Raw genomic sequence first — 22458 nt, 5'->3', positions numbered from 1 at the left:
AGGAAGGAAGAGGGACGGGAGCCAGTAGCTTTTTGCATCTTCCGATTTTTTGGTTTGGCGATACCACCCCATGTTCGCATTGTCAGGAACACGATGCAGGTGCCTCCTTCCACGCGGCAGAGTTTTCCGCAGCGAAACCCCTTTCCCGCCGAAGGAAAGCGCTGCAGGGGAGCGCGGGGCTGGCCATCCCCGGCCGCGCGCGCGTGCGTGCCACCTCCAGAAACCCCGTCCCGAGGAACCCGCCGAGGTCCAGGGGCGAGAGGAAGGCGCGGGCCCGGCCGCGGGTCGAGGGTCGGCGTCCGCTCCCTCGGGGCGCTGCGGCGGCGGGGGACGCGCAGGCTGTTTGTGAAAGGGGCGGCAACGGGGTGGGGACAGAGAGGGAGCGCGTTGGCCTCAGCGAGGGCCGGATCCAGCCCCGACGGCACCCACAAGTGAACCGGAGCGGAGGACACATCTTGCCTTGGCAAATAATGGGCACACACACCGAAACACAAAGGTGTAGACCGTAACTACTGCCTTATTTCGCTGAGAATTTTCAAAGATAAAAAGTTGTTTGTTTCACAATACCACTTCCAACAGAAAATTCAACCCTCTCGCCCCATAGGATGAAAATTAACTGTTTGGAAAATGCCATATTTTGAAAGTAAAACTTTCACAGCTTGTCTCCACGCAAGGAAACTGGACAATTCAACTTTAGGAAAAACGAAATTTTGGCACCACAAAAATTTCACGCAGCGTTTGCAACAAAGCGCAGTCCCTGCTGTAAGAGGTCAGAGCAGAGCTGTGCCTGCCGAGTGGCTTCCTTGCTGGTGATCGTGGACGTGCCGCTGGCACGCTCCTGCCTCGCCGCAGAGAGGAGGGATGGCGTTGGTATGGAGAGTGGTCTGCTTCGGCCTCTTCGGCTCGCACCGGAGGGGACCGCGCGCAGACGTGGGAGCGAGGGGAACGGCACCCTGGGGTGCCGGGACGTAGCCGGGCAATGCCGCACCTTCTGCCAGGACTTCCATCAAACGTGACAGCAAAAATAAAAACAGGAAGTATTTTCACAGCTGTTGGTCACTCACGCCAGTAAGCAGAAATATTCCTTCTTGTGGAGCGTGACCTGGTTCTGGGAAAACTCAGGCGTTAGAGACTGATTTCCCCGAGGACCCCACGAAGCGTGGTTTCGGGACGTTCAGAACAACGTCCTCAGTCGTCCTGAGGGCTTTGGTCCTGCACTGCTCTCTGCGTTCAGCTTTAGCGCTGAAAAAAATGAAAACGTTCCAGGAGCTTCTCTGGGAAAAACTGAAAATCTAGATCAAAACCTAGAACCGTGCACTAGAAACAAGTGCAAGATATCTAACGCAGAGCGCTGAGGCTTCCTGCTAAACTGGGGAACGTTCGGAGAAGAGACACGAAGAAGAAACCCCTGGCACCCCACGCCAATCCTGCTCGGCATCCCAGGACGCTTCTCGCCTTCGGCCGCAGCGGCGGGAGCCGCGCCGGGTCCGCTCCCGCCCCCCCTTGGCCCGGCTGGGGGCAGGGACGCTCGCCCCAGATCTGCACTGTCCCTCTGGCACGGGGCCGCAGAAATTGCCGTGACATTCCCTACGTGCCAACTTCAGCAGAGAAATGAGTCCTCCCTGACGGACCGCAATCACAAAAGCAAAATCCGGCTGTGATGGAGGAGAGCAAATTGCATTTCCTTCCCTCTCATGCATTAGCAATGAAGTCGCCCGGTCCAGATTCTCAAATCTTTACTGCTGGCATCGTACAAAGCAGAAGGACGGCCGCATGATTCTTCAGGTATGGGGTCAAGTTTGCAGCATTCGTAGTCATAAAACTTTGGCTCTGACTTTTACTCTGAGCAAATTTTATATGGGAGTCACTGAGAGAGAATAAATATGAAACACTAAGATGTCATTTACCATCCCTGCAAGCATGACCCTCATCCCGCATCCCTGCAACACGCACAAGCGCGCTCCCATTTCAGTGCAGATGTTGCCTGCAGATAGATTGCAAGTCTGAGGGTTGGCGTGTGCTCTTAAAAAATGTGTAGCAGACACAGTGTTTTCACCGGATTTTTAACATCTTAACAGTTCCCCTCCGGTCCGCTTGTCTACATTAGAAATAACTGCCATCAGCAAAGAGAACAGCCTGCTGCAAGCTGCGTGAGGCCGTTTCATAGCAAATATGTTCCCAGTGCATCCAAAACCGAGGTGCAGGAGGAAAGGGAGCCAGGTTAGTATCAGCTTTTTTCTCCCGGGAGAGATTTCCAGCCTATCTTGCTGCGTCCTCCAGCTCAGGAGATCCTCTCCCACTCCCTCTCTCCCACGCTGGCGTTTTTCCCCTGAGCAATAACATTTTAAAACCATCTTTGTTCTGCTCCGAGGGCGACTCTGCCCTGCCCGTCGCTAACGTAAATGACCTTGGGGGCTCGTGGAAATCGTGTGCGGGGTGTAAATCCCAGCTGGCGCTCGGAGCCCCGCCAGCAGGTAGCCAACGGTCGGCACGAGAAAACCGTGTCGGTTGGCTCCTCGTGCCGCTGCCACCGATGCTATCGCCGCTGTCACTCGCATTTTTGCCCTGTCATCAGCCAGGAAGCGACCTGCTGACTGCAGCGAGGATCTCGTCGCCTGTTTGTAAAGAGCAAGCCTGTTCTTCATTTCAGGGTATTTCCCCTCCCCTTATTTGACTTTAACAGTTCATGGTGTAAACCAAGAAACGGCCATACGTTCACCAGGGAGTCACTCGTGGCTAAATTCCATCTTCTCTCTGCTTCAGCTGGCTCTACAAAATAAGACGTTTACCACTTTTTGTGGCAAAATGGAGAACGGACTTAATTGCAGACACGAGGTGCCGGAGGGCAGGCAGCAGCCCTGCATTAGTGACGGGGAGGGTTGGATTTGACGCCGAGGAAACTTGGGAAAATGCGTACGTGGCCCTGTTGGAAAAAGGCAGGCGGCTCCCTGGGGCTTGGCTGTGCTGGGGTGCGCTCGGAGGAGACGGGGGCTGCGGGGCCGTGCCCGGGACCGCTGGTGGGAGACCAGCGCCCGGCGGGGGTGGCGAGGCACAAACGTCGCCTGCAGATTAAGCCCTGTGAGTCAGTATTTCCAGCATCGGCATCGTCAGCAGAGGAGGCAGAAAACACCCGCTTTGTCCGGCACAGGGGTCATCTGGGTCTTGCAGGAGGACGGTGTCCCTTGCGAGGGGAGCGGTGTGCGGGTCCTGCTGGGCGGCCCCGCACCAGCCCAGCTCCCGCGGCCCTGGCAGGGCTCCCGGGCACCGGCACGGCTCCTGCGCGACTTCAGCCCTTGCAAGCTGCAAGGGTCTTGCAGGAGCCTGTTTGCAAATCCTCCCCTTTGCTGGGATCAGACTGGATCGTTAATTAATCCGTGCTTCTTTATCCCTGGGTTCGCGGGTCCCGGTCAGCCACAGCTGAGTTTCACCGGTACGTCCAGGCGGCAGCGGCGGGACCCGGGACCCTGCCCGGGCCGCGGTGCTCAGCGCTGCTCTGGCGACGCTTCGGTGCCGGCACCAAAGGAGCCGTCCCTGCTCGGCGCCGCCGGGCTCGCGCCGAGGCTCCCGCCCGCCCTGCCTCTGCCGACACGGACCTGCCGCGAGCACGCGGGCCAAGACGGGGTTTGGGGGGTTTGTGGCCAGGTGCTGCCCGTCCCCGAGCCCTTGTCCGGCGCTCGGTGCGGCTGGTCACCGCAGGCGCGGTGGGGAGTTGTGCCGGACGGGGCGCACAACACATCGGCGTTTGTTCCTCTTGAACTAAAGTTATTTCTGCAACGGAAAGAACTGGATCGCAGCCGCAGCGGCTCTGAGTCACTCCCCGGTATTCCTGCCGACTGGTGCCGAAAGAAAGTGAACATTCATGAAGCGGAGCCTCGCTGCTTGGGGACTCCGCTTAAACGCCACAATAGGAAGATTGTGGAGGAAGAATTCGAAGCAAATAATCTGGAAAATATTTAAGATAAATGTGAACAGCATGGTGGGGGTTTTTGCTTGTTTGCTTTTTCCCTGGGGGAACCCAGGGCGGAGCGAGAGCAGCTCCTGCGCTGCTGGAAGGGCCCACGGCTGCCCGGGCAGCCGCGCGTCTCCCCGGCGGAGGAAGAGCTGCCTTCAGGCTGCCCGGGCTGGGCACGAAGGGGCAAGGTAGCAACCGGTTGGCTGCCGATGCTTGGGAAAACAAGATTATTTTATAAATATCTACATATACAAATATGCGTGTGTATGCGTGTATTTGAGGGGCTGTAACTGTTCTGCAGACGCACCCTCTGTGATGGAGGTGTTTAACTGTGTTTAGCCTCCGTGGGAGCACGTGGCTGAGCAGGACCCCGTGGCCATCCCCACGGCCGTCCGTGGGGCGGCCGGGCTGGCCCCTGACCGGGCTGGCCTGGCCGTCCTGCTGCGGCCCCAGGCGCGAAGGCTGCCGGGAGGGGAGCCGGGACTGCAGCGGCGTGGGGCTGCTCCGTGAGGGGCACGGGGGTGCAGAAGAGGAGCAGCAGCAGCAGCACGCACGTCGTCACTCCCGGACGAAACCTCCTCCCGCGTACGACCTACGGCTACGAGTCACAGCCTGACTCGCCCCATTGACCCACGTTTTTGAGAGCTGATGAGGTGCGAGATGCACGGGGCTGTTTCCCAGGCTGGGCTGAAGGCTCCGGGGGGTCCGCACCTGCCCGCACCCTTTCACCGCTTGCTCTCCCTTTCTGCCGCTCGGCTGGCCGGGCCGGTATCGCCGCGGGGATCGGCTGCGCGGGGTGTCGGCGCTGATCCCTCCGGCTGCCTTTTGGATAAAGGGGCTGCGGGGTGAGGCCGGGTCCCGCAGGAACGGCGGTGCCGGAGGTCCTGCAGCTGAGCCCGTGTGAATACCTGTCCCCGCAGCTCTGCCCGTCTCCGACGCACGCGTTGCCCTCACGGCCAGACCCGGGCCGCGGGAGCAGGACGCGGGGACCATCTGCCTCCGCTTTTGGCCCTGCCCAAGGGGATGTGTCCGAAAGCTCGCCTGCTGCCCGGGGGCTCCTGGGCTACAAGTGGGACGTAGGGATGACTCCGACACCTCTGCTCGCACGGCACAGCCGTGGGGCACCTCGCTCGGCTCCCAGGGGAACCCTGGGCCCTTTGGTGTCTGGATGTTTGTCCACGAGAAGTGCCCACGGCGGGGAGCTCGCCCGCCGGAGGGGCTTACAGCCTTGTCCTGAGATCGCTGCGCCAGGACACGTCTTCCAGTTTATCACGGACACTCAGAGCCAACGTACGCCCTCGGCTGTCTTCCATCTCCGTGCTTGCAGGAGAGCACGGTGGCACGCGCCAGGCCCACCCCTCTTCCGGAAAAAAGACTCCCAGCGCCCGGTATCCATTCCCAGCGCCCGGTATCCGTTCCCATCGCCCAGTATCCATTCCCATCGCCCGGTATCCATTCCCAGCGCCTGGTATCCATTCCCAGCGCCTGGTATCTGTTCCCACCGCCCGGTATCCGTTCCCATTGCCCGGTATCATCCATTCCCACCGCCCGGTATCCATTCCCATCACCTGGTATCTGTTCCCATCGCCCAGTATCCATTCCCATTGCCCGGTATCTGTTCCCAGCGCCTGGTATCTGTTCCCACCGCCCGGTATCCGTTCCCATCGCCCAGTTTGGTGAAGTTTGGAGACCCTCCAGGCACACCCCTAAGGCCTGCGGCTGGCCTGCTGGTTATTAAAAACAGGCTGAGCTGGCCGCGTCCTGACGTCAAAGATAGGGCTTTATCAATGTCACCTTTATGTTAGCAAACAGATTAAACGCTCCTAATATCTCCCATAATGGCATTCTGTATGGTCGAGATCACATTTGCGATAGTATATTTGATACAGTTGTAAACCCTGAAAGAATAAGGGCTGCCTAACAGAATAGCTTTTTCTAGCTTAAACGCATTACAGTTGCGAGTGTAAATCACTTGTCAGTTGATGGCAAATGTAACAGTGTTATAATCGGAGGAAAAAAGAAATAAAGTGTAGATAATCTTTTTCGCCATTTTCCTGGCAGCGTCAGCGGTGGGAGACTGACAGCCCTTCACTTGAGTGGCAGGTGTCCTTTGAAGCGCCTGTGAATCCCTATCTGTGCAGACTGTTGAAATGCATATTTCCATCCTTATCGTAAAGGAATGGATGGGCAAGATAGGTGCTGTTAACATTGCAAATAGCTCCAGAATTATTCATTGTCAGCTCCGGGCAAAGAATAGGGGGAAAGTTTTATTATTCACCACGCACAATAGCCGGATGCTTAATGATTCCCCGCTACCTTGGCAGGATTGTCTGCCGACTTCAGGCGCTCGCGGTGGGTGACACAGGTCTGGCCAAGTGTTAGAGCAAGATCATACGTCCCAGGCCCATTTTAATTTCTAATACATTAATCTTTCCCTCACAGATGCACAATGAATATTCCGCAGCCCCTTGTTTGTCAGGAGCTGTCTGCCTTTCATCTATTCAGGTGGTTTCATTGACTCTGAAAGCGCGCTTAAAAGGCCTGATCAGTCAATGACAACCGTGGCACAATAGCGGGGAGCCCCGCTCCCCCCGGCCGCCCCGGCATCTGATGGACACGGCTGACACCCGCTCCCCGGGGACGCCGGGCGGCGGGCGCCTTCCCCAGAGGCGGCCCGGGCGTTATCGCACCGCAGGACCGCGGCGGGCGGATGTATCGCGCCTCCCCAGCAGCTGAACCCTGCCCCGCGCGCCGCGCTCGCGCCGCGGGTCCCGCGCTGAATTAAAATGGATTAAGTTGGCTTAGTGCTGTTTTACAAGCAAGCTGCACGCACCGCACCATTCATTTTTAATTTTAATCCTTTGTCTCGGCCCGCTAATTACGATTGTTTTAAGTTCATTATCCCGATGCGCACATTGTAACTGGCTGGATCCGCGCGCTTGTAAGCTATGTCCTCACTTTTGCAGGTAGTGACCCTTGAATTGTTAAATGAGCCTGCGCCGGCGCCGAACAGCGCACTCCGTGATCTGCGGTTCACCCCTCAGCTCTCGATTCTTTGGTCTCTCGTTAATTAAGTAGCAACCCCTCAACGGCCAGGGGGACGAGGACCCCGAGGCTGGGGCAGGGGCGGGCGGCCGGGACCCCCGGGACCCGCTGTGGGTCGCGCCGGCCCCGACGTCGCGGCTCTCCCTCGCGCTCCCGTCCCCGGGCGGCCGTGCCGGAGACGCGACCACCCTGGCGCAAAACTCAGCCCTGGGCATCACCGGGGACCGGGACCAGGGTGTGCCGGCGCATCTCCTGCCGGGGCACCGCTCGCCCCGACCCTGCCGCCCTGGACGAGAGCTGGAGACCCCCGACGCAGGCAGACCCGCGGGGAGCATACCCACAGGGCACATCAGCCGCTCGCTGGCCTGGGGACGCTCTCCCGGGCTTTCTCAGGGATCCCCGCAGTTGCTCAGAACCCCAAAGAGTGACCCAATTACCTCTGGTTTTAGGAAATCGTCTCCGATTCCTGTGACCCTCGTGCAGGCAGGGGGGATTCGCCGTGGCCACACTGGGCTGGAGGTGACGGGACCCGGCAGCGAGCGCTGGGCGACGCACCAGAGCGGGGCCCTCACGGCCGCCTGGGGCTGCACGAAGGAGTCGGGTGCCCAAAGCGGGGCCGGACCCCCCACGGCCCACCACTCGGCCGGCTCGGGGACGGGGAGCTGCGAGCTGTGCCCGATCGCGGTGACTCTGAGCTTGGCCAAAATTAACCCGCCGGTGCTGGGACACCCCATTCGTTCAACTCCCTCCTTAGTGAGGGGAAACAAACCTGCAGCGAGCGTCCCCCTGCATTAAAGCCAAAGGTAACACTTGGCGGTAACACAGCTTAAACCTGGCGTCAGCTCCTCCTGCTGAGGGGCCGCTGCCGGAGCTGTGCCGCGCTGCTGAAGGCTGAGGGACCTGGACGTGAAGAGAGGCCCAAACCCCGGGGCAGATCCGTGGTCCTCAGAGCACCCCACCCACGGGGGGAAGCACACCCACCCATGGTGGGGAGCACACCCACCCACGGATGGAAGCACACCCACCCGCAGATGGAAGCACACCCACCCAAGGGCAGAAGCACACCCACCCACGGGGGGAAGCACACCCACCCGCGGATGGAAGCACACCCACCCAGGGGGGAAGCACACCCACCCACGGATGGAAGCACAGTCACCCAGGGGGGAAGCACACCCACCCACGGATGGAAGCACAGTCACCCACAAGTGGAAGCACACCCACCCACGGGGGGAAGCACACCCACATACAGGTGGAAGCACACCCACCCACAGGGGAAGCACACCCACTCACAAGTGGAAGCACACCCACACACAGGTGGAAGCACACCCACCCACGGGGGAAGCACACCCACGCACGGGGGAAGCACACCCACCCGCGGATGGAAGCACACCCACACACAGGTGGAAGCACACCCACCCACGGGGGAAGCACACCCACCCACGGATGGAAGCACACCCACGCATGGGGGAAGCACACCCACCCGCGGGGGAAGCACACCCACATACAGGTGGAAGCACACCCACCCGCGGGGGAAGCACACCCACATACAGGTGGAAGCACACCCACCCACGAGTGAAAGCACACCCACCCGCGGGGGAAGCACACCCACCCATGGATGGAAGCACACCCACCCACAAGTGGAAGCACACCCACCCACGCGGGGAAGCACACCCACCCACGGGGGAAGCACACCCACCCACGGATGGAAGCACACCCACGCATGGGGGAAGCACACCCACCCGCGGGGGAAGCACACCCACATACAGGTGGAAGCACACCCACCCGCGGGGGAAGCACACCCACATACAGGTGGAAGCACACCCACCCACGAGTGAAAGCACACCCACCCGCGGGGGAAGCACACCCACCCATGGATGGAAGCACACCCACCCACAAGTGGAAGCACACCCACCCACGCGGGGAAGCACACCCACCCACAAGTGGAAGCACACCCACCCGCGGGGGACGCACACCCACACACGGGGGACGCACACCCACATACAGGTGGAAGCACACCCACCCACGGATGGAAGCACACCCACCCACAAGTGGAAGCACACCCACCCGCGGGGGACGCACACCCACACACGGGGGACGCACACCCACATACAGGTGGAAGCACACCCACCCACGGATGGAAGCACACCCACCCACAAGTGGAAGCACACCCACCCGCGGGGGACGCACACCCACGCACGGGGCAGCATCCCCCGCTCTCCCGCCGTCCCACGCACCCCGCCGTGCAGGGAGAGCCCCAGGGCTGCGGGGCCGACCGGCACGGGCCGGGCTGCGCTGTCGGGGTGCCCCCACCCGCGGTGCCGCGGGCCCCACGCGGGCCGCGGGGGTGCCCGGAGCCCAGGCGGGGCCGCGCCCCGCAGCCGCTGCGAGCCGGCCCGGGGCTCCGCTCCGGGCTGGGCTGGCGAGAAGGGGCCGAGCTCCGGTCCTCCCCCCTCCCGTAAGCCCGGCACGGAGCGGGGCTGCCCCTCCGCCCCCCCCGCCCGGGGCCGCGCCCCGCCCGCCCCGCCGGCCCCGAGCCCCCGCGCTGCCGCGGCCGCAGCCCGGTGACGCCTGAGCGGCAGCTCCGCACCGCGATGGGCCGGGGCTTGGAGCCCCTCTGTCGAACGCTGCGCCCGGGCTGGCCCGGGCTCTCAATAAAAGCTCATTAAGAAAAGATTATGAACATATAACAATACATTTTAAGTGCGCTGCAATGATCCATAAAATTGGTGTGGCTAATTAGCAGATCAAATCTCTGTGAGAACGGGATCACTTTAATATCCTTGGGTAGTTTAATTCTGTAGGTATTTTACTATCCACACATGTTTAGTAAAATTAAATAACAGTATAAATGTTCAGTGGGATTAAAACAACAGTAAAATGAAACCAAACAAAATGAGTTTATTTTGTTAATAGAATAACAGAGAATCCCAATGTTGATATAACATTACACAAAATCTAGAGCAAACAGAGTCTGAATCCCAGTCTCATTTCACATGTAATTAACCTTTCTCAATCAAGCTAAGCATCCCTTACACCTCCTCCACAACGGCTGTGCACCCACGGCTCTCCCTTCACGGGGAGGAGAGGCCGGCGGCAGCTCGCAGGGCTGCTGCTCCCCGCAGCGTGCCGGGGCCGGGGCCGGGGCCGGGGCCGGGGCCACGGCCAAGCGGGGGAGCTCCGGGGCCGGGGCCGGGGCCGCGGCCAAGCGGGGGAGCTCCGGTCCCGGCCCAGCGCCGGGCGGGAGCGCGGCCGGGCACTGCCCAGGGGCTGAGCCCCGAGCGGCGGCCGGGGGCCGGGTACCCCCCCTCTCCCCGCCGCTGCGGGGGTGCGCGGCAGACGCCCCGCGCCCTGGAAGGCTCCTGGCAGGGTCGGGAGAGCGCGGGGAACGGCCGGCACGCCTGGGAAGCTCCGGAAGAGTTTCGGTCCCCCAGTAGGTATTGCTTCTCTTCGGGGAGTATCATTTTTTTCCCTTTTTTGCGGTCCTTCAACGGAGCATCCAGACGAAGGTGCTCCTGCAGGTGGGTTTGAATCTGCACTCTGTGCAATTCATTATTAAAAAAATCTGTCTGGAGTGAGACATCAAAGAGAACCAGGGCCGATATTTTTTTTTTTCATTTTACTTTGTTTGATTAAACAAAAAACCCTGAAAAAATATTTTAGAATCAATAAAAAAACTGAAAACACCTTAGCTTCCCTTCCATACAAAATTTAAATGTTTAAAAAGATTTTCTTTCATTTTCTTTTCAAGGGTTTCTACCTCTCGACTTATCAATAAAAACGCACTTTGGCGACTCTAAGAAGATAATGAATCTGGAAACAGACAATCATTTTATTTTTAATATCGATAGCTATTGTTTCTGAATAACAATTTCAGTGAACAAAGAAAATAAAACCGGGGTAAGCGTGTATGACCTACACTTGCAGAAGAAGAACTGGGGCACGGAGAAGGTAACCAGTTCCTCCGTAAGTCTGGACCGAGGGACGGGGCGGCAGCAAAGTCCGTCCGTCCGTCCGTCCCGCGCCTCTGCCGAAAGCCTCGCTGGCCCAAGCCTCCGGCTTTTGGCCCTGGGGGTGGGAGGCGCCGGGGAGGGTCGGTGCCGCGTCCCCCCGGGCCCCGTGAAGGCCCTGAGAGGGGCCCGAGCCACCCCCAGGGATGGGGCAAAGGGCTCGGGGGCAGGAGAGCCCGCCGCACGCCGTGCTGGGCCGACGCCGACGCCGCGCCGTCCTTCCCGCATCGGTACCGGTCGTGGAAAAGCCGGTCCTGTGCAAGCCACCCCCGGCACCTGGCGCGCGGTTCCCGTGCCGTGCCCGTGCGTTTTGCAGAACACCGTCCACTTTTTATTTGCATAGGCGACTGTTTTCGTGACACTAACACGGAAAGTCGTGCTAATAAACAGTTCTGTTCGTTTAAAGTGTTTTTTATTCCTGTCTCCTCACCACCAGCAGCCCTCTGTTTGTGCTGCTGTTTATCAAGAAACACCATGTGAAAGTTAATAATAACATAATTTAGAGCAATAATTACATTTTTATTCAATAGCTATGGGAAAACACTGAGTTGAATAATGAGATAAAAATGAGTGTCTCAGTCCTAACAGGACATTAATCAACATATTAACTGTGTAGGCAAACTGATTTGAGGCTGTTACGGCTTAATTTGTCTCAAAATCATTATTTTTTATGTATTGCATAATGTACTTTAAAATATGTGTTGATTATATGTAAGCATTACAGTCGCACAGAATAGATGCTACGCTTTATTCTGCCACGAATTATAACTTTTTTATTATACCCAGCGCAAAGTCCGCACCGCTGACACGCTGGCATTTGGGAGTCAGGCTGGGATAAGGCTGAAATCTTCTACTTTATATCTTACCCTCTACAGAGTATTTTTTTCTTAGCATCCCAGTTTCTGAAGCCTTTGAATTAGCATATTCCATTTCTCTGGGCAGCATCCCATTGGCTGTGAAGTCTTTCGCCCCGCTTGGCTTTCCCTGTTAGTTTTCTTGGCTGCCGGTCGGGATGACTGATGTGGTGGTACAATATCGGAACCGGTAAGCCCTCGGCAATTCGGTACTTAGCAATGCTAATGTCAGATGCCAGACAAACTGGATGTCGGACAAAGAGCAGCACGATGTCAGCGTCGTGCGGGGCGCAGAGCTGGCTGCGTGTCCACGGGTTGGGAGACAATGATCCAGGAGACGCGGAGCGGCCGGTGGGGCCGCTTCCCCCAGGAGGGGCCAGCGGGGCCCGGCCGGGTGGTGCGGTGGGATTCTCGTAAAGGAAAGAAAAGCTGCGTTAATGCGTGCCCTCCGGATGGTCGCTCTCCCTGCCGAGCGCCCAGAGTCTGCTGCGAAACATATCTGATGTGCTCATCCATGAGCATTTTCCCCCCGGTGTTTTTATTTTTCCGTTCCCAGTGGATGTTTGCGTCCATCCGCCCCGGCAACCCGCACTCAGGGGTGCGAGTCTTACACGGATGCCGCACGCTAGCATGGGGCCACCTCAAGGCGACGCTTTCCCTGGCGTTTCTGGAACGCTCGGTGCTTAATTTAAGGTTTAAGAATCTATGGGGTTTTTTTGCCAGAAGGGCTGGCATTGCTGCCAGAAGCAGGCAGCTCGTACTGGCGGGGCGGAGAGGCCCCGCGCCCCCGAGCAAACGCCCCTGGTCGGTGGCCGCGGCCGCTGCGGCCCCGCGGGACGGCCGGGACTGCTGGGTGGGAGCGTCGCCGCGCCAGGCTGGGCTGGGCGAAGGGGACTGAGGCTGTTCCTAAGCTCGGGCTAAATTTGAGAAGCGCTGTGAAATGGGACACGGTGGATTTTACAGTCAGGCTTCTGAAACGGAAGAGCTCAGAGCCGGGATTCCTCTGCGACGGTCGGGCAGGAAAAACGCACACCCTGGCACCAAGCACTGCCTTTTGGTTTTGGCTGAACAAAATGTTTCAGGTTGATCCGAATGGCATTTAGGGACAGGGAGAAAAGTGGCTTTACCTCCGGTTTGCCAAAACCCCCCTCGTGTCACAATTTCCGTTTTTATCGGACCAAAAGCAGTTTCCCCGGTGGTGCCAGCAAAACCCAGTGAGCGGCAGCCCTCGGCAGCAGGGACCCCGGCACGGCGCGGCGTGCGGCTGCAGGGCCGCGTCCGAGGAGCAGAGCCTGAGTCGCTAGGTTTAAAGCTTGTCCCTAGCCCATTTTCTCCTTTTCCTTTTCCCTTTCCCTCTCCCAAAAAACCAAAACTCCAAGTCTGAAAAGTAGAAGCCTACCTGAAAAGGCGACAAAAGTTAACCAACGCCTAAAAATAACCGGGGATTTGCCACGCGCAAGGCCGTTGGCAGAGCCGCGGTGGCTGGAAGGCCCCGGCTGTCTGCGTGTGACCGCGAGCCCTGGGCACGGCCCCTTCCGGGTGAGCAGAGGCAACGCTGGAAGCAAAGCTGGGCCGCTCCTCTGCACCAAGGGATTTCCCATTTCTGCTGGTGCAACTTAGACCAGCACCCGGCCTTTGCTTGTGGCATCCTTACGGTCCTTGCAGGTTGCTGCCGTAGCTGCCTACTTCTGATTATTTCTCCAGCTTAATTTTCAAGCAGACAGAAATGTATCTTGACTGACCTTACAACAGTAGAGAAAACAGAGCAAAACCTGGGGGCAACGGGAACTCTTCAGGCAGCTGGAAGCATCAGGCTAAACTGGCACCCAGCAGCGGCGGCTGGCTGTAACCGGGGCGGTGGGCACGCGGCATTGTTCAGCCCGTGTTGGTAGGATGTGCAGTGGCTGTTTTGTTTATTTGGTAGCAAAAATGAATATCGACAAGGGTTTAAATTCCATTTTCACAAGAAGATACGCGCTCAGAAAGGATATTAGCTAGCGTACAAACTCAAAGTGTACAAAGTCTGCACAGCGCGAACGGGCTTGCAGACGGTGAATCTGCAGCCAGGACAGGCACGGCCCCTCTCCGACGCGCTTTGCCTGCACCTCAGCGCGGCGGGCAGCTGGCGCACTGCCGGCGACAGCACGCACCGAACGGGTTCGGCTGCCGCGCACGCGTGGCGATCCGGCTTTCCAGCGCCGAGCCGCGTGCTGCCCCTCGGCCAAGCCCGTCCCAGCCGAAGGAGTCCTGGTGCTGCAGCGTGGGGAGCCTCGCCGTGGCGTGGCTCTCCCGGGTGGGCTCTGGGCGGGCGAAAGGGGTGCTCCGCACAGCTCCAGCACCGGCGGCACCCGCGCTCACCTCTGCTGAGAGGCCACTCCCAGGGAGAGAGGACGCTGGTGCCAGGGGAGCACACCGAGGGCGAGCTCGAGCAGGCAGCCAGCTATTGCAGCGGGTGCGCGAAGGCCAGTTTCTGGTTTAAAAAAGCCCAACTTCCTCTACTGCGAGGGGTGTATGATTTACTTCTTCGAGGAATGCCAGAATTGCAGCAGTCATTTGCGTTTGGTTGGGCTGGCTCTCTTGCCGGTGCTACTGAATTACGCGGACAGCCACCCGACATCGCTCTGCTGCGCTGCAATTAGCACCAACCCGCGCCGCAGCGCTGTTCTGACGCCGCGCTGCTGCAGGCGTTGCCAACCCAGCGGCCTCAGGGCAGCTCTGCTACCGAGACGCCGAGGCGTGCCGTTAGCAGTGGGATAGCTAGGAGTGAAACCCGGTCGCCATAAATAAAATCTGCTGGCGCAGTTCCTGGCGGATGCGGGCGTTGTAACGACGGTGTGAATTAGCGCCTGGTTTTGTAAAGTTCCCGGGCGGGGGGAAAGCCCAGCCCCTCCCTCGGGCCAGGGAGGGACGCGGGGCAGGGGACGCCAGGCTGTGGTGGGAAGTGCTTGTTCCTGAAGGAAGAAAGAAAGAGAATTTCACAGAGCCCTGTCAGAAACTCAGCCAAGGGCTTGTCTCCACTGAGGCTCAAAGGCTGCAGGTGAGCCCGGCCTCCGAAAGAACCCGTGGGTGCTCCCGAGGCTGCCCCCGGCCCGTGCCACCAGCCCGGCAGCGGCAAGCAGGGAGCTGGGCGCTCGTCCCGGGAGCAGCGTGGGCTAAGGAGCGGGGTCACCGAGCGCAACCCAGCAGGCGCCCGAGGGCCGTCCGAAGGGTGTCCCAAAGGCGCGTTTTCTCCAGCTCTGGATTCGTTTCACGCGTTTCCCGACGCTCCCCGTGTCTGGCGGCGCATCGGGGCGCTGCCGCCTGGGTGCTGCCTGGGTGAGGTGGAGCAGAGCCCGGGGGCGGGGGGGACGGGGACCCCCTGGGACCCGGGGGGTCGGCGCTGGCACGGACATCCCTCCCCGAGCCCAGCGCCTGCCGGAGGCGACGGAGGATTGCCCGCTGCTTGTCTTCCTTCCCGGCGCGGGAGCCGCGGGTCCCTCCTTGCCCCGTTAACCGGCTGGGCCCCAGCCACCCCCGCGCGTCAGCCCACGCCGCCAGCACGGGAAAGCCACCCGGCGAGATGTTTCGCCCGAGCAGAACGCCCCGGGCAGAGCAAACCGAAGCTGCTCCCTCCCCTTCCCCAACCACCGGCTCCCCGGGCCGGGGCGGGAGGCCGCCGGGTTGTGATGTGTGACAAATCCAGACGATGACAGAAACATGTAAATCTCTGGTATTATCGGCCCTCATCTGAATGTCTGTACAAGGTACACAAGTTGAAGGATTAAGTGCTGGAAGAGGTCTCGGAGCCGGGAAGGTGCTGCGGGCTGGCGTGACGCTCTGATTAAGACACTGACAGAGTGCACAAAACCCCATTTGTTGGCGTGACATGTCAGATGGATGAAGAATCAGTCTTTGTCTGCGCCAGTTCAGTTTTCTTTCAAAAAGCCTTTTAGATCAGCTGCAGGAAAAACAAGGAGGTAAGTAGCCCATTGATTTAACACAAGCAACATGCAAAGTACATAATAATGAAAATCAAAATCCTTTCATCGCATCAGTAAGGGCAGCGAACAATGTGAATTAATGCAAGCTGCATTTCCCTCAACTTTTACCTCCAAAAGTAGTGCGCATTATATGGCTAATTCTCCTTCCACCCATGACTAAATTGTGTACTGAGCTTTACTTTTGTTTGACATCAAAAAGTAAATGATAGAAAATTGGATCCAACAATATGTTCTGATTATTCCTGCACTACAGAATATTCTCTCAATGTGACAAACCGTGTTTATCCCACTAGGGAGAAAGGGGGAGGGATCCCTTAGGATTTATCGGCATGTGCGGTGCCATTAAGTTAAATAGCCATGTTAGTATTTAACACTGTCAACGATATTTTTATTTCTCTTTTTCATGATTATTAAGATTTTCATTTGTAAAATCTTAACTAAATATAGTTTTGGTATTGGAGAAACAAAAGTTATTTTGGGAATGACTACTTTAGTAGAGAAAGCTACTCCATCCTTCAGGCCCTCCTCCCTCCACGTTACTCTCTACCTCCCTGGGGTGTAATTTCTCTGTGGACTCAGAGATTTCCCTCTTTGGCCATTCTGCATATTCAGGTCTATAAACTGCCGCAGGGGAATTGTTACTGACTTCTTCCATTATTGGGTCAGCTCTTACTTGTGCGGTAGAAACACCACCACCACGCAATCCCACGTCATCATTAAGGAGTTTTGTTACGTATTCAGCTTGCACTACTCTTCAGCGTGGACAAGGACGCCGGACTCCGGGCTGCCTTCTCCTGGCTCACATCAAGCCCACCTCGGGCAGAGGGAAAGCCAGCCCTGCCCGGTCCCAGAGGGATGACAGAACAAGGACTGTCCCCTGCTGTTCCTGCCTGGCGAAGCTTCGGGCGCTCTCCTGTCGGCTGCACCCCGCGGCAGGGACGCCCACAGCCCACCCGAAGCCAGCTGCTCGGGCAGGTCGATCCCCTGGTGCCACGTTCAAGAGCTGGCTACCCTTTGGAGGAAAGGCTTGGCGAAACCAATTCTAAACCAATTTATAACTTTATCCAAAAGGATAAAAATCCACAACACCCAGAGTCTAACTCCGAGGCTGTTTTACACAAAGCCAGATCCTTACAGCTCTCCCTGCCTCTCGGAGGTGCACACAGGACGCCTGTTGCGGAAGAGCCTGTGCTGTCGAAGCGGCAGCTCCAGGCGCAGCCCGCTCCCAAGGACAGGGTGCTGCCGCTGCTCCGCTCTGCCGGGAGGCCGGCGAGCACATCGGCACGGGGGGCGGGTGGAACCGACGCTTTTGTCGCTTCCCCCCGGTTTGCGTACGGCTGTCGTGAGGAACGTGCCCCAGACCAGAGTCCCGGGCAGGTAACGGTAAGCAAATTCCTTTGGATCCAGGGAGACCCCAGCAAAAATAACGTTTAAGAAAGTTATCAGGGAAGTCACGTAACAGCCGAGTCTATGCTGGCATAAGGCATGGCGCAATTGCCTTGGAAGGCTACTGAAATATCAGATGTGGGCTTCTGTACGTGAAACGAGTCGGCGGCGCCTGGCACAGACTTGCACGGCTGGGGGAGCTGCGCATGTAAGAGAGTGGACGCCAGGATGAGAAGAGAAGCAACCATTTGGTCCTGCTAATGCCTGAATGCACTTACACACAAGCAGCAGCATCTTCTAAGACATATCCTATCAAATATCTATATTAATATCTTTTAAAAATAACACCTAATGCTGTGTGCTCAGGGCCCTGCTTCAGGTCCCCGTTTTGCCTGGCACCACACGCAAGTGAACAGAGTCGTTGACCCAGGGCCTTACAGGACTAGCGTATAGCTGTGGTGCTTAGTTTTCTACTGATGTGCTCCATTCCTCACCCACATCCACATACTGCCTATTTTACTTTGCTTGCCTTACCTTTTTTTGAAAGTCTTCTGGCTAGAAGTCTGACGCGCACGAAGAGAAGAAAAGAGCCTGCTCTGTGTCAATAGATTTGCAAAGCAGTGCTGGGACCCTTCACCGCTCCTTTTGAAGGCTGGAGCCTGGATCTCGCTGCAGCCCAGCTGGAGAGGTCCGTGGCAGCCCTGAATTGCTGACAGGGAGGAAGAGATGGTGTTTTGACAAACCTGAAAGAGCCGACGGTAATTGTCACTGCATTCAGAATGGCAGTCGGGCAATGAAAGCGCGCAGGAGACATTGCACAAAATACTTCTGATGTTTAAAAATAACAGACTGAGTTAAATAAGAGCAGGTATCCGATTGCAATGTATTGAACCTCAGATATTACAGTCAGTAAATGTTTTATTATGTGGCAATTTTACATTGCTTACCTGTTTCTACACATTTAAGAAGAAAAACCGAGAGAGTAATGCTGAGGGGCTGTTGATTTCTGGCTGCGTTTGCCTATCTATAAAACACAACAGAAAAGCGTAGCGAGAAACCATTGCTGACGAGTACTTCTGCAGAATGCTTTGACGCCTTGGTTAAGGGGTCTCTTCTGCTTCCCTTTAGAATCAACGTTTTCCTTAAAATTTGGACTTGTTTTGAATTTTCTTGTGCATGAACTGAAAACCTCAGGACCAAGGGAGCTGGCTTTGACCTCACAGCGAATGTCGTGACAAACCAGCTGTCTTCCTGAAACCTCTTCCCAAATTCAGTCTTTACGGAAACCTGTGACCGCATGAATTTCTACCGGGTGACAGCAGAAACCCAGCCCAGGCGTGCGGCACCTCCTTGGCCGGTGGCAGAGGCGGCGGGCCGGGATGGAGGCCCTGGGCCGGGATGGAGGCGGCAGGCCGGGATGGAGGTGGCGGGGCGGGACGGAGGCCCTGGGCCGGGACGGAGGCCCTGGGCCGGGACGGAGGCCCTGGGCCGGGATGGAGGCCCTGGGCCGGGATGGAGGTGGCGGGGCGGGACGGAGGCCCTGGGCCGGGATGGAGGTGGCGGGGCGGGATGAAGGCCGGGATGGAGGCCGCCGCTGAGCCCCGCAGGGAGCTGCCGCTGCCCCGGGGGGACCGGCGGCTGTGCCCCCGCCTCGGCCGGGCCCCACGGCCCCGGGGCCGCGGTGTCCCCGTCCCCAGGCCGCGTCCCTTCCAGCGGGCAGCGCGGCCTGCGCCGCTCCGCTCCGCCCCGCTCCGCGCCGGGCCACCGGCCAGCTCGGGGCGCAGCGGAGAAAATCCTCCGGGGCCGCGGGAACGCCGCTTCGCTGCGGGGAGACCCGCCCGCGGCCGCGGGGCCCAGCCACCGCCAGCGCCGCGGGACCTCGGGCCGGGCCTCCGGGCGCCCGCGGCCGCTCTCCGGCCGCCCCGGCCTGCGGGGCCGCGGGCGCGGGGCTCGGGCGGGCGGCGCGGGGCTGGGGCAGCCGGGCGGAGCGGGGCCGCCGCCCGCCGCTCGGCCGGAAGAGGGCAATGTTGCCGTGCGGAAGCGGCGAGCGGCCGCGCCGGCTGCCCGCGCCCCCCAGCCGCCCGCGGAGCCGAGCGGGCGGCGGCCGCCCCGTCCCGTCCCCTCGCCCCGTCCCGGGCCGCGCCGGCCGCAGCGGCCCCGCCGGCGCGGGTGTGCGGCCGGGCCTGGCCCCGGGCCGTCCGGCGGCACCGCTGCTGCCTGCGGCGGGCGCGGGGCGGGAGCCCCCGGCCCAGCAGCGGCCCCTTCCCCTTCCCCTTCCCCTCCGGCGGCCGGCGGGGGAGGCCCGCGGCCGAGGCGCGGTTACGGCGAGCAGGGCCCGCGGTGGGAGCCCGCGTCCGCGCCGAGCAAAGGCCCGGGTAGGCGGGGAGTCGCGGTTCTGCGCCGGTCCAGGCCGGCCCTGCAGCCTCGGGGCGACGCTGGCCGTTCCCGGGGAGACCGGAGATGTCGTGACCGGACACACCGAGCTGCTGCCTTCCCGGGAGGGGACACGAAAGGGCCCTCGGCCCCCGCCCGTGCCCCCTGCTCTGCCCGGAGCGGGGCGGGGGGGGGCCGCGGGGTGCGCGGGTGAACCCCGGGGAGCGCCGGGGCAGCCGGGCCTCTCCCGGCTGCCGTGCTCCTGCGTTTGCCGGGCCCGAAGGGCTGAAGGCGGTTGCGCCAGCCCGGGGACATCAATAAAAGCCACAGGGGGAAGCTGCGCCTGCTGTAGGTGGCTCCAGGAAAGCCTTATTTAACGTGGACTTAGTTTACCGTGAGCTCTGCTTTTCATTTCTTGAGTCGAAGCTCTTACACCAGCCATCTCATTTCTGCTGCCTCTCCAACATCTGTCGGTAGCTGTACCTGAGGAAGTCCGTTATTAAAAGAATAATAACTGTATTGCGGGTTTCCGAATCCGAGACTGTATGTTCTTTCTCAAATATTCATTAAAAATATAGATTGTATTTTATTGAAAGTGGCCTTTAATGAATAGTATTCTTGTTTGCGTACAAGAAGTAGCTTCCAGTGCAATTCTCTGACAGTAATTGTGGTCTGAATTGAGACTGCACAGTAACTGAGTGCAGTTAATGGCTATCCTGTGGATTGAGTGCTCCACTTTTGTCATTATCAGGCTACTTTTTAAAATGCAGAAATTAGTTAGGCCAGCAAAGAGTTAATTACGTTCCTGTGACGGGAAACCCTCAAAGCACATTAATTGTGAAGAATTCTTTGTCTTTAATGCAAAGCAGAAATTCGAAGGACCTTGGCAGATGATATCAGAGAAGTAGTTGCTCAGAGCATCATTTAAAAGAAAGAAAAAAAAGAAGCAATGAGTACACGAGGAAACCCTCCTGGTAAGTAAACTCCTATCACTGCAGCGCGCTGGAGTGATTTTGGAGGCGTACACTCGTTTCTGTGTTGCTGAAGGAAAAAATAGGCACCTAGCTATGGTCTTTTTGACTCCGCTCATTTTCCAGCCTCACTTTTTCCTGGCATTTTTCACAGTTTCTAGCTCTCATGCCTTGGCAAAGGCACGTAAAAAAAAAATCTTCCAAACTTCCGGAACAGGATGCTGCGGCTGTGCTTGCGGTGAGATGCAGAGCGGTGCAGAACGTTGAACGTGCAGAGTCCCGATCTCCAGCCTGAATAAGCGCCCGCCCTCGGGCTGAGCTCCCGGTGAGGGTGCCGTCCCACGCGCCCGCCTTGCCACCTTTCGAGCAGGTGGCAGCCCCGGGCGCGCAGCAGCGGCTCCAGCCGCCGGGGATGCTGACGGTGCCGGAGCGGCATCACCCCCGTGCAGCGCTGGCGGCCACCAGCAGCCTGGCAGGGACTCGGCCACCTCCCGGCCCTCTGGTATCCAACATCGGGTGTCCCGAGGGACGTGGGGCAAGCGGAAACGCCACGTCCCCTTGTTGGGGAAGGGAATCCAGGAGAAAAACCCCAGAGAAGCTGCCTGAATTGGCTTCACACCAAGAACAAATCGAGTCATGGCGTCCTGTGTGTTGGCATTGCCACGAGACCTGCAGTAATTGTTGATTACTGGGCTGAGGAGGAGCAAAAATTATCAGCACAATCAGAGACGGTGTAATTAACCGCAATATGTAAAAAATAAATTAAATAACACCTCTCTAAGGATCAAACGCCACGCTGAGTCGGATGGGTTAATACGGCAGGTCACGTAGGTCCCCGCACGGGGAGCGCCGGCTGCTGCCGTGGTGTCCGAGCCCATCGCTCAGCGCCAGCGCGGGCCCAGGAGCACTGGGACGCCAGGGCAGAGGATAGCGAAACCCTCCGCTGCCACGATGGGGAGAGGTGGGGTGCTGGCCTGAGCAGCCGATCGGCCTGGGTTTCGGGGAGCTGGGAGGAAAGCTGGGCGAGTTGCTTGCCTGCTGCGAACGCTCTGCTGTGGCTACTTGCCAGCTAGGCTGGGCCTTTAGCCGAGACCAAAAGGGCCGTATCACAGGCTCTCCCTCATTTTTAAATACTCTGCTAGTGCCTTTATTGGTGGAACTGGACCATGGAAGACCGTGGTTGCAGGACCATTCAGAACCTGGCAGTTAAATTGCAAGGGCCCTCGTTACACACACTTCAGGTGGTGATGGCAAGGATCTAGTCATAGAAGAGACGCTTTCTTTGACCAAACTGAGCTGCAGCAGCGCCCAGAAGTTCAGTCCTGCCTATTGTAAAATTAAACAAGATCAAATATACAAAAAGTCCCAACCAGTCCTACAAAATAATCCAGCCCTAAAGGCAGCTTGAAAAAACATAGAGGGATAGACAACAAAAACGTATCAGGTAGCTTCCAATTAAAAAAAAAAGAAGCATTGGCTCTACGGGGGTGGAGTTGCTGCGCGGTACGGGATGTGGCGAGGAGCGCGCCGGCGCCCGCGGCGCGAGGCCAGCGGGCTGTGCGGACGCAGGGCACCGGGGCGTAAGGGGACAGAGGAGGGGGCACGGCAGGGTCGGCGCGCGGAGCCCGAGCCCCCGCGGCCCGCCGGAGCACCGCGCCGGGGCAGAGCGTCGGGCAGGGCGTCCCCGCGCCGGGCGTCGGGGCAGGCGGCGTCCCGGGCTGCAGAGCTCGGGGACGGGGCGGCCTGCGCTGCTGCGCTCTGTCTGACAAAGGCCGTTGCCTCGATGGCAGCAGGAATTCAGAGGATTTTTCCCCTTTTGCTCATCGCTTTCTTGGCTTCGACCCTATACCATGAACGTCAATAGAGCCCTGACCCTTGCAGGTTAAGAAG

At 58.7% G+C, this 22458-nt stretch overlaps 1 long non-coding RNA gene across 1 annotated transcript; it reads right to left on the bottom strand.

Annotated features, from left to right (window-relative positions):
• Nucleotides 1-13878: 13878 nt before the first annotated feature.
• Nucleotides 13879-18663, bottom strand: LOC142414653 (uncharacterized). Its single transcript, XR_012777144.1, has 4 exons — nt 18172-18663; nt 17759-17967; nt 15410-15795; nt 13879-14809 (listed from the first exon to the last, which is right to left on the bottom strand). It is a non-coding gene; the product is annotated as an uncharacterized LOC142414653 (long non-coding RNA).
• Between the last annotated feature and the right edge of the window lie 3795 nt (nt 18664-22458).

This window comes from Mycteria americana, chromosome 9 (assembly GCF_035582795.1).
Source record: "Mycteria americana isolate JAX WOST 10 ecotype Jacksonville Zoo and Gardens chromosome 9, USCA_MyAme_1.0, whole genome shotgun sequence".
Classification (NCBI taxonomy): Eukaryota; Metazoa; Chordata; class Aves; order Ciconiiformes; family Ciconiidae; genus Mycteria; species Mycteria americana.
This window is presented reverse-complemented; position numbering and strand designations above follow the sequence as displayed.